Source organism: Copadichromis virginalis, linkage group LG12, assembly GCF_057382275.1.
Source record: "Copadichromis virginalis isolate Kocher_CV1m ecotype Utaka linkage group LG12, C_Virginalis_male_GT1.1, whole genome shotgun sequence".
NCBI lineage: Eukaryota > Metazoa > Chordata > Actinopteri > Cichliformes > Cichlidae > Copadichromis > Copadichromis virginalis.
This window is the reverse complement of record NC_140629.1, coordinates 10,127,049-10,142,146: the sequence shown is the minus strand read 5'-3', so window position 1 is coordinate 10,142,146 and position 15,098 is coordinate 10,127,049. Positions and strand designations below refer to the sequence as shown.

Genomic DNA, 15,098 nt, shown 5'->3' with positions numbered 1-15,098 from the left:
GTGGCAAGATCTCACAAACATTCAAACCAAAACAGCAGGTGTACGGGATGGCACACATGTTGCTTACCTCGTACTGTGGATGAAATAGCTCAAGCAAAACATGTCATTCTGCAAGCAGCACAAATGCCAGCCTTTGCCAAGGAACTGTCAGCCCTCCAAGCAAACAAAGTGGTGCCCACAAACAGCCCGTTGCATAAACTCAGTCCAACTTTGGAGAGTAGTCTTATCTGCGTTGGAGGCAGACTGAAACATTCTCAACTAACGTGTGAAGAAAAGAACCCAGTAATCCTACCCAAGGACAGCTACGTTTCCTTACTGCTCGTACGACATCACCATGAGCAGGTGAGACATCAGGGTCGACATCTCACAGAAGGTGCTATAAGGGCAGCTGGACTGTGGATTTTGGGTGGGAAGCGACTAATCAATTCAGTCCTACACAAATGCGTAATCTGCCGGAAGCTGCGTGGGAGACCGGAAGAACAACGTATGGCCGACTTACCGCCGGAACGTCTCAAAGTTTGCCCTCCCTTCACATACGTGGGGCTTGACGTCTTTGGACCTTGGTCTGTTGTAACCAGACGCACCAGAGGAGGACAGGCAGAGAGCAAACGGTGGGCCATGATGTTTAGTTGTTTGAGTTCAAGGGCCGTCCACATTGAGCTGATTGAGTCTATGGACGCATCTAGCTGTATAAATGCTCTCAGGCGGTTCTTCGCTCTCAGAGGCCCTGCAAAAGAACTTCAGTCTGATTGTGGGACCAACTTCATTGGAGCTAGCAAGGACTTGGAGATGGATAATACTGTACAGGGGTACCTCAGCAAGCAAGGATGTAGCTGGAACTTCAGACCTCCACATGCTTCCCACATGGGAGGCTCATGGGAACGGATGATTGGTGTTGCCAGGAGAATCCTTGATTCAATGCTCTTGCAGCAAAAGAGTCACCTGACCCATGAAGTGCTGTCAACACTAATGGCAGAAATTACAGCTATCATCAATGCACGTCCACTCCTACCTGTGTCTACAGACCCAAACCAACCTTTCATTCTTTCACCAGCCATGCTCCTCACACAGAAATCAGGAGTTCCACCTCCTCCAGGAGATTTCACAGACAAGGACCTCTTCACAAAACAATGGAGGCAAGTTCAAGCGCTCGCAAACCAGTTTTGGGTTGAAGTAAAAACGACCGACCAAGGTGACACAAGAACCTTCCTTAGGCCAGTTGCAGAAGTAGTTCTTCTTCTGCCTAAGGACTGATTTAAGGACTGTTGTTTGGACTCATTCAAGTTCATAGTGGCCTCACACAGGCCAGGCGGGGAGTGTGATGCCTCAAAGGCATTTATTTCATTTATCTTTAATGTTTGCTTAAAGTAATTCTTTTGTATGTATTTAAGTTAGAAAGAACAGTAAAAAGAGTTAAAAATGTTAAGAAGCTTTAATTTTGAAGGTGAACTTGCTAATAACCTCACTTCCTGGTGGGTTACCTGTATTGCTTCATTTCCTGTTTAATTCCTCTTCCTGGTTCTCTAAGAGGGAGAGTGACATGTGGTCTTGCTCTGAGGCTTATCCACAGCCATCCACTTGGGAACATTGTTCAGGCAACGCCGTAAGTGTATATATTTCACGATGAAGGTGTTAAAAAGGCATAAATAGTGGTATTTGTGAAAAATTATATTTTATTTGTGATTCATGGAGGTTGATTTGTACATGTTAAAAAAGGCAGTTTTGATGATGATCATTACTGTTGCTAAAGCTAACACGAAGGTGTAAGGTCACATTTTGAGTTATTTCGTGATGCAATATTTATGTAAACGATCATTTTTTCTATTCTGTATTTCCTTTCAACTACAGTTTTCACCACTTGTCAAATGAAGATTCTGAGTAAAAAGTCAACTCTACTCGGACTCGTGTATTCATTGACAGAGGTTTAGCTTGGTGTTTGATCGGAGTTGCTACACTCTGCAACAGAACACTACACTGTCATCAAATCTGCCTCCGTTACGAAGCGTAGATCATCACTTGTCTCAACTCCAATGGACTGCAAGTGCTCCTCCAGGATGTTTTTGTTCACAGCTTGAAGTTCTGGTAGGACTTCCGTGATGGCGACATCTAGGAAGGTTCGCTCTGAGTCACTCATACTTGCACTGAAGAAGAAATGCCACATCCAAACAAAATAGAAAATCACATACAGTTCATACACTTGATGGAGCAGGGTGGGGATCAGGTGACACTTATATTAATGTTAAACTATTTACAGTGAGAAGTGAGCTATTAGTTGGACATTATTTTGCCACAATACTATGCTTTAGTGGAATGACTCGGTATTCTTGAAGAATGTATGATACCAAAGGATAGAAATCAGGCAGGTCATTAATGTTGATGCACTGTAACCCAAGACTGTCCTTTGTCACAGAATACAGATGGTATTCTGAGAGGAAGATGCCTTTGTGGATATCCATTAGAACATACACAGATGTGTCATTTTGAATCAAGATGAGTAGAAGTTCACCAAACTCCATACACTCGTCATTTCTGTACACAAGAAACTGTCCCTTTTTATATGCAGTGCCCTTGTACTGAATGTCTGTGGTAACTGTGGTATTGCTTTCTGAAAAAGCTAACTCCCTGACCGCATGCTGAATAGTGTCACTGTAGAGGTTGGGATAAAACGCACAGCTCTCCTTGACTTGCAGCAGTTCACGGCATTCTTGCCCTGCTAAAAGATAAGCCTGATACATCTGATGACGTGTTGACAAAGTGTAATGGGCTAAGTTTCCATTCAGCTTAAACACTCCCAAGAAAATCTCCAGGACTCAGACGATTGGATTCCAGAAGTTTTTACTGGGCACTTTTTGTGAAACTGTAAACACAATACAATGAAATATACTGTAAACACAATACAATGAAATATATGAAATGTATTATAGATGCAATAAGCTCAAAGCATCTGGCTAATTATCACAGCTTGACAGCCTAGCCGCATAGCTTATATGAGACACAATAAAGTTAACCGAATAACAGACAACGGTTCAAAACGCTTCACCGCTTAATTGTACAAAATGAATTATACTCACAGACTATGCCTTAGCGAAGAGAAAAGGATTAATCCTGTAACGGCGGTTGAATGAGCCCACACGCTAATATCCCGAGTCACACAGTAGATTCACTTTCTGACTCTCAGCGTAAACTGCTCTCGTGTTGTCATGGTTACGAAAATACACACACCGCTCTAAGCTACGATAGCGAGATAAAGAGAACACAAAGAACACATTTCTGGGGGCATAACACTCCCCGCTTGGGGTCTTTAAGAGCCCACATCAATTGGCAGAGTCAGACTTTGGAGAAAGAAGCAGAACTACTTCTGTAATGGGACGAGAGAATCCTCTTCTATTTCCATCTTTAACGACCTCCACTTCGACTCTCCGGACCAGACTGTCCTTCGCTGGAAAGGCTTTCGTGATGATGCCCATGGGCCACTCATTTCTCTCTGCCCGATCATCCTTTAAGAGAACTACGTCCCCTTCTTGAAGATTCGGCTGTTTCCCTTGCCACTTGTGTCGAAGTTGCAGTGTTTTGAGGTATTCACGCCTCCATCTGTTCCAAAACATGTCTGCCAGGCCCTGAACTTGTTTCCACTCCTCCCTGAAGAGATCTGCTTCCTCGAACTTGCCTGACGGCAAAGGAGGCGCGGAGCCTGTTTTGAGAGTCAGGAGCATGGCTGGTGTGAGGATGCAGGGCGACTCGGGGTCGGATGACACTGGAATGATCGGCCTTGCGTTCATAATTGCTGCTACCTCGGCCATAAGCGTGGTCAGAACCTCGTGCGTCAGGCGAGACTTTCTCTGTTCAAGCAGCATGCAGTCCAAGATACGGCGGGCAATGCCGATCATCCTCTCCCATGCGCCACCCATATGGGATGCATGGGGTGGGTTAAACACCCAGGTGCAGCTCTGTTTACTGAGGTACTTCTCCACCCTGTCGAACCCTGAGTTTTCCTTGTCCATCCCCAGCTCACGGGAAGCGCCGACGAAGTTAGTTCCGCAGTCCGAGCGTATCTGCTTCGCGGGGCCCCTGACCGCAAAGAATCTCCTCAAGGCGTTAATAAAGCTGCTGGCACTCATGGCTTCGATCACCTCAATGTGCACTGCCCTGGAACACATACACGAGAACATCACCGCCCATCGCTTGGAGTTCGAAACTCCTCCTCTTGTGCGGCGTGAAACGATGCCCCACGGTCCAAAGACATCGACACCTATGTAGGTGAAGGGAGGTGCTACTTGTAACCGTTCTGCCGGCAGGGCTGCCATCCGTTGATGTTCGGCCTTCCCTCGCAGCTTCTTACAAGTGATGCATCCGTAGAGCAGACTGCTGATACAGCGTTTGGCTCCCACGAGCCAAAAACCTGCGGCCCGAACGGCACCTTCAGTAAGATGTCTCCCCTGGTGTTTTACTGCTTCGTGATAGTGGGACACAAGCAGAGTTGCGAGGTGATGCCGGCCAGGAATGATGATGGGATGAGTCTCGTTCATGCCTAAGCCTGACTGCTCGATCCGACCTCCTACCCTGAGTAGTCGATCCTGGTCCATAATGGGATGCAATCTCCACAAGCTGCTGGAAGATGGTATGTCGACTCCAGAACCGATACACTTGAGCTCTTCCGCGTAGCACTCACCCTGGACACTCTTTACGATGCACACTTTGGCTTTCAGCAGCTCCTCTTCTGTAGGACGACAGATGTGCCAGCCTCGACATTCGCCCTGCGTCGAGCGAGCGAAGGAGCTAGCTACGTGGATCAAATGTGCAATGGCTGCATGGAGTGTGCTGAACTTGGAGAAGCGTTCAAAGCGTTGAGGGCGTACCACGCCTTTAGCAACATGGGTGAGTTTCGTTGTCACCTGTGGACGCACTTCGGCATCGATGTCGGGGTCGACAAGATTGTACGTCTCTTGAAGCTCGGATGGATGCCCTGATGCGTCACAAAGAAAGGCTGGTCCTTTGAGCCATGGTGTACTGCTGAGCAGGGCTGATACTACAGCTCTTGACCCAACGTCAGCTGGGTTAAGATGCGTTGGAACGTACTTCCACTGCCCGGGACAGGGTGACTGAAGGATACGTTGGACCCTATTGTGTACGTAGACATAAAATCTCCTTGACTGGTTATGGATGTATCCCAGTACGACCTTACTGTCTGTGTAGTAGGTGATGTTGTCATACGTTGTGTCCATCTCTGCGACTATCATCTCGGCGATCTCGACGGCGAGCACAGCAGCACAAAGTTCAAGTCTAGGGACAGTTAGGCTAGGTTGGGGAGCCAACTTCGATTTCCCAAAGACAAACCCAATCTCAGTTTGTCCCTGCTTGCCAGTTACCCTGATGTAGGCTACGGCCGCTATTGCTCTGACGGATGCGTCGGCAAAGACGCAGAGTTCTCTCCTTAGGGCTCCTGTGGTGGAGAGGGGCGTATAAGGCCGTGGTATTTGGAGCCCCTCCAGGTCTTGAAGAGACTGTTTCCATCTAGTCCACTCGGTCTCCATGTCTTTGGGAAGGGGTGCGTCCCAATCTTCCGCTTGCAAGGTGAGTTCTCTTAGGATCCGTCTTCCATCAACTGTGATGGGTGCTAGAAACCCTAGGGGGTCGTATAGACTGTTCACGGTCGAGAGTACCCCTCTGCGGGTGAACGGCTTCTGATCGATCTCGATCTGGAACGTGAAAGTGTCCGTGCGCATGTTCCAGAACAGTCCCAGGCTACGCTGGATAGGCAGATCATCGATGGAGAGATCCAGGCCATTGAAATCCTGAGAGCGATCCTGGGAGGGGAATGCTCTGATGACCGCGGAACAATTTGATGCAACCTTGTGCAGCCTGAGGTTGGAAGCCGCGAGCATCTTCTGCGCTCGCTGGAGAACTGCGATGCCTTCTTCCTCTGTACTGAAAGACTTTAAGGCATCGTCGACGTAGAAATCGCGGTCGACGAATCTCCTAGCATCGCTGCCGTAGTCGGCCTCTGCTGCCTTAGCCGCCCGCCGCAGGCAATACACTGCGACGGCAGGCGAGGGGCTGTTACCAAAGAGATGCACCCGCATCCTGTAATCCACGACGTCAGAGGTAGGGTCATTGTCTCTATACCACAGGAAGCGGAGAAAATCCCGGTGGTCTTCTTTCACGATGAAGCAGTGGAACATGTGCTCGATGTCGGCGGTGATCGCAACCTGTTCCTTCCTAAACCTCATAAGAACACCTAGTAGGCTGTTATTAAGATCGGGACCACTGAGTAAGACATCGTTGAGCGATACTCCCTCATAGGATGCACTGCTGTCGAAGACCACGCGGATCTTGTCCGGCTTCCGGGGGTGGTACACGCCGAACAGGGGCAAGTACCAACGCTCCTGACCGGGTTGCAAGGGAGGGGCAGCTTCTGCGTGCGCCTTCTTGAGCGTCTTCTCCATAAACTCTAGGAAGTCGGCTTTCATCCGTGGTCGTTTTTCCAGTGAGCGCCGAAGTGAGACGAGGCGTTCGAGAGCCTGTTTCCTGTTGTTAGGGAGTCGCTGCCTCGGTGACCTAAACGGCAAAGGTGCGACCCAACTGTTGGAGCTGTCTTGGCAACACTCGGCTTCCATTATCCTTAGAAACTCCAAATCTTCCCTGGATGGAGCAAGTTTGTGGTCGTTGGGAGTGCGAGCGAAGACGGTTTGCCCCAAATTGTCTCCGATTAGCGTCGTCGGGGTTCGCGCTGGATGTTGTTGATAGTCACGTGCTTGTTCAAACACCTCTGTTACTTTCATCTGGTTGTTACATGGCTGGAGATGGCTTGTACGACCGTTCCCTAGAACGGCTGTTTTGTAGCTTCTCACCTCCGGTGGTCTGTGAGCACCTCCGAGGCACACGTCTCCGACGATGACCCATCCCAGGTCAAGCCTTTGGGCGAAGGGAGCATCTCCTGGGCCGCTTATTTGCTCTCGGACCTTGTGGACCCGTAAGATATCTCTGCCCAGTAAGAGAAGAATGCTGGCGTCTGGGTCCGGAGGTGGTATCTTGTCAGCGATGCGTTTTAGGTGGGTATGATGATAGGCCACACCGGGGGTGGGAATCTCCGCGCGGATGTTGGGAATTTGGTTACACTCGAGGAGTGTAGGCAGAGAGATACTCAGTTTCTCGTCCAATGGCTCTACGGTGTAGCCGCTGGCTCTCCTTCCTGATGTCTCCGTACGTCCCGCGCAGGTCTTTAGTGTGTATGAGTACGAGCGCCCGGGGATCTTGAAGGCTTCGAAGAACTCTGACCGCGCGAGGGAGCGATTACTCTGCTCATCCAATATAGCGTACATTCTCTTGGCTTCCTCTCTTCGTCCGTTTGGGAACACCCTGACGAGACAGATCTTAGCACACGCTCTAGCACTCAGACCTTCCCCACATACCTGTGTGCACGTTGCGTTGACCTCCTGGTTATCAGCTTTGTCCTCCTCCCCGCTATCCTCTGAGATGGAGGGGAACGATTTAGATTTCCAGGTAGGTGGGTGAGGGTGGAGGGCTGTCACGTGGGCAGCGCTACCACACTCGGTGCATGTTATCTTGGCTGTGCAGTTCTTTGCAAAGTGTTCTGTTGACGAGCAACAGCGAAAGCAGACGTAGTGTTCTTTCAGAAGCTGTTTGCGATCATCTAAGCTCTTCTCGCGGAAACCTCTGCATTTCCTCAGAGGATGGGGTTTTTTGTGCAGGGGGCAATGTTTATTCGGGTCAATACGTTCCCTGCTTTCCTTAGACTCGAACTTGGCAGTGCCTGAGACTTGTGTTTTGTGGGTGTGAACGGACGTCTTCGTGGGCCTCTCCCATTTATTCATTCTCTCGTTTGGGGGGCTTGGCGTGAAGAGGTTGAAACTTGGGTCCGTACGTGCTTTCGCCTCGGTGCGGATGAAGTTCACCAACACGGAGAAAGGTGGGAAGCTGACGAAATGTTCTTGTTTGTATCTCGTCCCGTGGTATAGCCACTTTTCTTGTATGCTGTATGGAAGTTTCTCGATGATGGGCTTAATTCCTCTGGAGGTATCCAAGTACGACATGCCCGCGAGGTAGCCATCTTCTTTAGCGGCTTGTAGCTCTGACAACAGGTCGGCTAGATCCCGGAGTCTCCGTGGATCTTTTGTCGTGAGCTTTGGGAAGCTTTCTAGTTTGCTGAACAGAGCTTGTTCGACGGCTTCTGGGGAGCCATATAGTTCGTCGAGGCGCCCCCATGCTGAGCACAGTCCAATAGTTGGATTCCTGATGTTGACCGTTTTTATTCTTCTTACCTGCTCTGTTGACTCCTTTCCCAGGTGTCTGGTTAGGAGGTCGAGTTCTTCTGCAGCAGACAGGTCTAGATTGGCAATGGCGTTCTGGAATGATGTTTTCCAGGCCCAATAGTTTATTGGCTGGTCGTCATATGCGGTGAGACCTGAAGTCACCAAGTGGTTACGAGCGAGATATTTGATGAGGTCAGTGGTTGTAGAATGGTCGTAATCACCTCCGTAGAGTGTCCCGTGGATGGGCTGATGCGTGGGAAACGTAGAATCTCGTTTGGGGTTCTGCTGTAGGAGTGGAGTTGGAGGGGGGTAGAAGGGTGACTTGGAGCTCTGTCGTGTTGGTGCGTCGCTTCTCCAGGGGCCCTGAAGAGCTTGGTGTGGCGTAATAGCAGCAGGAGCGGCAGCTTGGGTCTGAGCCGCGTTATGCGGGTGAGTGACTGGCTGAGAAGGGGGAAGGTTATTTTCTGTAGCCGATAGACCCTTGGCGCTCAGGCTGGCCTGTTCGGAGACAAAGGCGGCTACGCGCTGGTCTTTGACAGACTGGCGGACCAGGCTGTTAACTTCGCTGCGTACTTCGAGACCCATATCCTGCAGACCAGCTACTAGGGAGTTCGCCTCAGCAACGGCGGCATCCCTTTCTTTTTCATCGATTAGTGCGTCGAGGCTGGCTTGAATACGTGCTTGCTCCACTTTAAGCTCGATTTCTCTTTTTGAATGTGCCGCTCTAGCTTGCGCGGCTTCAGCCTTTGCTTTTGCCATGGCAATGGCTATGCTGATTTTTGAGCCAGACGATGTACCAGATGAGCGACTGCTCCTTGAGCGCACACACTCTGACTGGTTGTCTCCATTTCCTTTGTCAGCATTGCTACGTTGTGACATTGCGTGTCGTTGGGTCTCCAGTATCGGGAGATGTCGGCTGCGGCGAAGTTTTCCGAGGCTATATTGGAGGCTGCTTATCTCTCGATAATGAGTAGCTCCGTACAGCGGCGATCCTCGTATCCCTATTAGCTGCGTTGCAGTCTTTTCACTGTAATGGGCTAAGTTTCCATTCAGCTTAAACACTCCCAAGAAAATCTCCAGGACTCAGACGATTGGATTCCAGAAGTTTTTACTGGGCACTTTTTGTGAAACTGTAAACACAATACAATGAAATATACTGTAAACACAATACAATGAAATATATGAAATGTATTATAGATGCAATAAGCTCAAAGCATCTGGCTAATTATCACAGCTTGACAGCCTAGCCGCATAGCTTATATGAGACACAATAAAGTTAACCGAATAACAGACAACGGTTCAAAACGCTTCACCGCTTAATTGTACAAAATGAATTATACTCACAGACTATGCCTTAGCGAAGAGAAAAGGATTAATCCTGTAACGGCGGTTGAATGAGCCCACACGCTAATATCCCGAGTCACACAGTAGATTCACTTTCTGACTCTCAGCGTAAACTGCTCTCGTGTTGTCATGGTTACGAAAATACACACACCGCTCTAAGCTACGATAGCGAGATAAAGAGAACACAAAGAACACATTTCTGGGGGCATAACACAAAGTTTGACAAATATTTTTGAAGCTTTTCAAGTGTCTGGCACATCTTTTGAAGTAACTGTGTTTACATTCAAACCTAAGCGTCCATAACCTCATCAATGGACCAAATTGCAACAACAATGCTGAATAATGGCGCAAATAGTGGTGCTTGGGTTTTAGTTTAATTCCAGGAAACAACATCTCTCTCATCTCCAAATATTCTTGGATCAAAATGTCAGCGAATGCTATCTGGGACAAGGAAATGCTCTGAGCACAAATAAGATCCACAATGTCTTTCAACTGGAGAGCTAACTGCCATACTTCATCCTCATGGTTTTGTACTTTGTCACCAATCAAAACTGGCAGCAATCTCAAAAGGTTCCAGTTTTGAACGGCTTGCCCTGATAATTTGGATCCGTCAGGTTTGACAGTACATGGCTTTGTAAGTGCGTCGGATCCTTTATATTTAAACTGTTTAATGCGTCTGTTTAGAAGGGAGTATGTGAACCATTTTTTATTTTTTATAATGTTCTTCAGGTACAGTGCTAGATCATATGACGCAACTCCTTCAAAGAGGTCATGACCTAGACAAGGTGGGAGACCAGGCTGGGATACGTGAAAAGACTGAAGGGTATTGAAGATGGAGTTTACCTTTATTCCTCTGACGTCTTGGATAGTTTCAGACTGGAGATCAGCAACAGCCGCGTCATATGTCTCTGGAGTGCGTGGAGGACCACAGGCATTCGGATCAGCATAAAACTCACTTCGTGTTACTTCACAGTACCTGCAAAAATATTAAGAGCAGCTGAAGTTTTCTGTAAACCCTCCTATGCAATGAGAACCCAAGTTGTCCCCAGCAATACAGTAAAGACCCCCTTTTACTGTTTCTCCATCTACATCTATTCCATCTGTCTCCAAAGATTTCAGATCTGCCAACAACTCTGAGAAAACTTTGGCTATTCCAAAGCGCTTGAAGTCATTCTCAACACACAACAAGACTAAAAACATGTTATCTGTATTTGAACGCAAATGAATGGGTAAATTTGCTAATGACAGATAGACTGCAAGAAGTTTGTGCGTTTTTTTAGCAGAACCCAGGGGATTCACTACCTCAAATGAATCTTGGTACAAAATCAGTTTGAGGCTTTCAGGGTTTTCATTAAAGAACTGGTGACATTTGAAAATTTTGCCATCATATAAATCCTTAAAAATTTCTACATCAGGACCCCCAAACTGTTGTGACTGTGTATTCCTCCATAACTGTGACTCTAAAAAGCTCTTCAGGGTTTCTCCAACTGGTATGTAGTAAGCACATTTTTCTGTCATGTTTTCATCCATTCCCAATGGCACTTTCTTGGGTTCTGTGTATTTAAACATTTTTTTGAATGTTTGATTTCTGGTGTGACTCTTTAATGCAGTCACAGATTTTAGTGACTGCTTCATCTGATAGGTTCATTTAATTTTTTAGTAAACAACTTACCTTATTAATTGTGTAGGCTTGACCCAATTCGTGCACATTCTGCATTTCCTCAGCAATACTCTGTATAGTAGAGGCAGGAATTAGCAGCTGTTCTTGCAGTTTAAGGTAAAAGAGACACATGTTTCTGAGATAAGAATGACTATCCTTCTCTGGCATATCACTGGCTGAACTAGCAGATGCCATGGTTTCATGTGTGTTTTCTGAATATTCTGTACTGTCATTTGGGGGCTGAGGACGAGATTCCTTGTACATGTCATCAATACCATCTGGGGAACAAGCTTTATGCTTCCTACACATGTGAGAAGTAAATGATGACTTTTTTGTAAACATATGCTTACAACCTGGACATGACACAGACCTGCCCTCTGCAATATGATCGTTTAAGTGAGACACTAGCTCTTTCACTGTTTGAAAATGGCGGGCACATAATGAAACCGCACATTTTAAATCTGCAACAAGAGCTTTAGGAGTAGCTTGAAGTGCAGGTGCATTGTGCACACGATAAAAATGCCCCTTGAAAGCAGAGTACGTGGTGAATGTTTGGCTGCAATTGGCGCCAACACATTTAAAAATACAACAAGGCTCATTCTTATGCACTCTGCAATGTAGTACATAGCCTCTTAATGTGACCAATACCTTTTTACAAAAGACGCAGATGATCATTTTTAGTATTTCAAAAGTTTGCCTGTGCTTTTCAGCTGAACTAGCATGCTAGCGCTAGGTTATGAGCATTGGTCTAAATATCAACTGGTGCTTTTATCTCGAAAAAACGTCGCCAAGATATTGAACTTACCGTGCAGACTTTCTGACGAACAAACACAGATCCTCAAAAAACACTTGAAATCGTATGTTTGTAATTTGTCCTAACAACGTAGTTGCTGAAAGTTCAACGTTTTCTTCTCCCGTCTTCTCTCTCGTGCTGGCTCGTTAGCTATAGTCGTGAACTAGGCGCTTTTCTCCTCCCGCCCTCACGTCATTATCCAATCAGAGACGAGCTTCAGATGCACATTCAAAATTAGGCGCGCTCAGTGCAACGGTGAGTGGCCTGAAGTAGCTTACAGCTCTGTGGAGATGAGGCACCATAGAGATCCTATGGGAGGCACTGTAAGTTTGTTTAGCCTGTAATAATGAGACATTGCTGACCTAACCCAAAAAAGTATTCTAGTCTAAGTATCACATTGCAATTAAAAGAAACATAAAGAATACAAGCATTATGACAGAAGCATTACTTAGTCGTTAAATAATAATTTCTTATTGGTTACCCTACAATAGGCTGCAAATAGCCCGAATGATTTAAGAAAAAAACACGATGTAAACAATTTTAATTGTATATTTTTATATAGCCTATAAATGGAGAGGCAACCTCTCAGGTTCACAATGACATCTTCTGTGAAAACATTTTTATTAGACCTATCCATGACTTTGCATCATTTCATGAATCATGTTAAAAGTAGGCCCAGTACATCCATGCAGTTGTAAAGTGACTTACATATAGGTCATGTGTTTTTAAGAAAAACTGACTAAAACTGTGATTTTTACAGTATTTGCATGTCAAATTAACATGATTGTTTGGTTATGAGTATTACGGTGTTTCACTGTTTTTATTCACAGTATTTGTAGTTTTAACCAATAAATTTGATTATAATCACACATTCATGTTGTAAATATAACAGGAACATTCTGTTTAAAGGTTTACAATAATTCACTGTGATCGAAACAGGAAAGTTGTGTTTTGGGGTTTACTATACATTTCTGTAGGGGTTTTACATGGTTTTTATGTCAATTTCACTGCCCTTTTTTTTACAGTGTATATATTCTGAGGTAAGTTGATCTACAGTGGGGCAAAAAAGTATTTAGTCAGCCACCGATTGTGCAAGTTTCCCCACCTAAAATGATGACAGAGGTCAGTAATTTGCACCAGAGGTACACTTCAACTGTGAGAGACAGAATGTGAAAAAAAAAATCCATGAATCCACATGGTAGGATTTGTAAAGAATTTATTCGTAAATCAGGGTGGAAAATAAGTATTTGGTCAATAACAAAAATACAACTCAATACTTTGTAACATAACCTTTGTTGGCAATAACAGAGGTCAAACGTTTACTATAGGTCTTTACCAGGTTTGCACACACAGTAGCTGGTATTTTGGCCCATTCCTCCATGCAGATCTTCTCGAGAGCAGTGATGTTTTGGGGCTGTCGCCGAGCAACACGGACTTTCAACTCCCGCCACAGATTTTCTATGGGGTTGAGGTCTGGAGACTGGCTAGGCCACTCCAGGACTTTCAAATGCTTCTTACGGAGCCACTCCTTTGTTGCCCGGGCGGTGTGTTTTGGATCATTGTCATGTTGGAAGACCCAGCCTCGTTTCATCTTCAAAGTTCTCACTGATGGAAGGAGGTTTTGGCTCAAAATCTCACGATACATGGCCCCATTCATTCTGTCCTTAACACGGATCAGTCGTCCTGTCCCCTTGGCAGAAAAACAGCCCCATAGCATGATGTTTCCACCCCCATGCTTCACAGTAGGTATGGTGTTCTTGGGATGCAACTCAGTATTCTTCTTCCTCCAAACACGACGAGTTGAGTTTATACCAAAAAGTTCTACTTTGGTTTCATCTGACCACATGACATTCTCCCAATCCTCTGCTGTATCATCCATGTGCTCTCTGGCAAACTTCAGACGGGCCTGGACATGCACTGGCTTCAGCAGCGGAACACGTCTGGCACTGCGGGATTTGATTCCCTGCCGTTGTAGTGTGTTACTGATGGTGACCTTTGTTACTTTGGTCCCAGCTCTCTGCAGGTCATTCACCAGGTCCCCCCGTGTGGTTCTGGGATCTTTGCTCACCGTTCTCATGATCATTTTGACCCCACGGGATGAGATCTTGCGTGGAGCCCCAGATCGAGGGAGATTATCAGTGGTCTTGTATGTCTTCCATTTTCTGATGATTGCTCCCACAGTTGATTTTTTCACACCAAGCTGCTTGCCTATTGTAGATTCACTCTTCCCAGTCTGGTGCAGGTCTACAATACTTTTCCTGGTGTCCTTCGAAAGCTCTTTGGTCTTGGCCATGGCGGAGTTTGGAGTCTGACTGTTTGAGGCTGTGGACAGGTGTCTTTTATACAGATGATGAGTTCAAACAGGTGCCATTCATACAGGTAACGAGTGGGGGACAGAAAAGCTTCTTACAAAAGACGTTACAGGTCTGTGAGAGCCAGAGATTTTCCTTGTTTGAGGTGACCAAATACTTATTTTCCACCTAGGGCTGGGTATCGTCACTGATTTCTAGAATCGATTCAATTCCGATTCACAAGGTCCCGAATCGATTCGATCCACGATTCGATTCGATTTAAATCTGGGAAATTTTGACAGTCAGAAATATTATAATTCAGATCAGTACATTTACATATTTTTGTATCAATAAAAAGGAAGCTGACACAAGCAAGACTTTATCACAGGTGTGAGCATCACAGCAGATGCCTTTGTGTCAAAGTAGCTGAAGATAAAACACAGAAAAACATGAAGGTGAGTTTCCTGGCCTGGGATTTTATAAAAATATTCTGCAGTACATCAAAAACGAAAGAAAACCATTAATCAACATATGAACATTACCTCTGAAGTTACAGCGGTTTTATTAGAGACACGGCGTTTTGCATTTTGAATAATTTTAAAAAGTTTAAATTTGTTCAGTATTGAACAGCAGAAATTAGGTTTTCTTTTCGGAAGTAAGTAAAAGGGAAAAAAACAGCGGCCGACAGCGCTGTAAACAACAGTAGACTTGTGCGTAACAAGCAAGCGAATAATGCAGAA

The 15,098-nt window shown here is 46.0% G+C and overlaps 2 long non-coding RNA genes across 2 annotated transcripts in view; one reads left to right on the top strand and one right to left on the bottom strand.

The window, feature by feature from the left end:
- Nucleotides 1-15,098, top strand: part of LOC146696525 (uncharacterized) — a 32,881-nt gene that overhangs the window by 10,556 nt on the left and 7,227 nt on the right. The window lies entirely within an intron of this gene.
- On the bottom strand, nucleotides 1,981-12,233 carry LOC146696527 (uncharacterized). Its single transcript, XR_014923260.1, has 4 exons — nucleotides 12,080-12,233; nucleotides 11,287-11,346; nucleotides 10,458-10,590; nucleotides 1,981-2,141 (listed from the first exon to the last, which is right to left on the bottom strand). It is a non-coding gene; the product is annotated as an uncharacterized LOC146696527 (long non-coding RNA).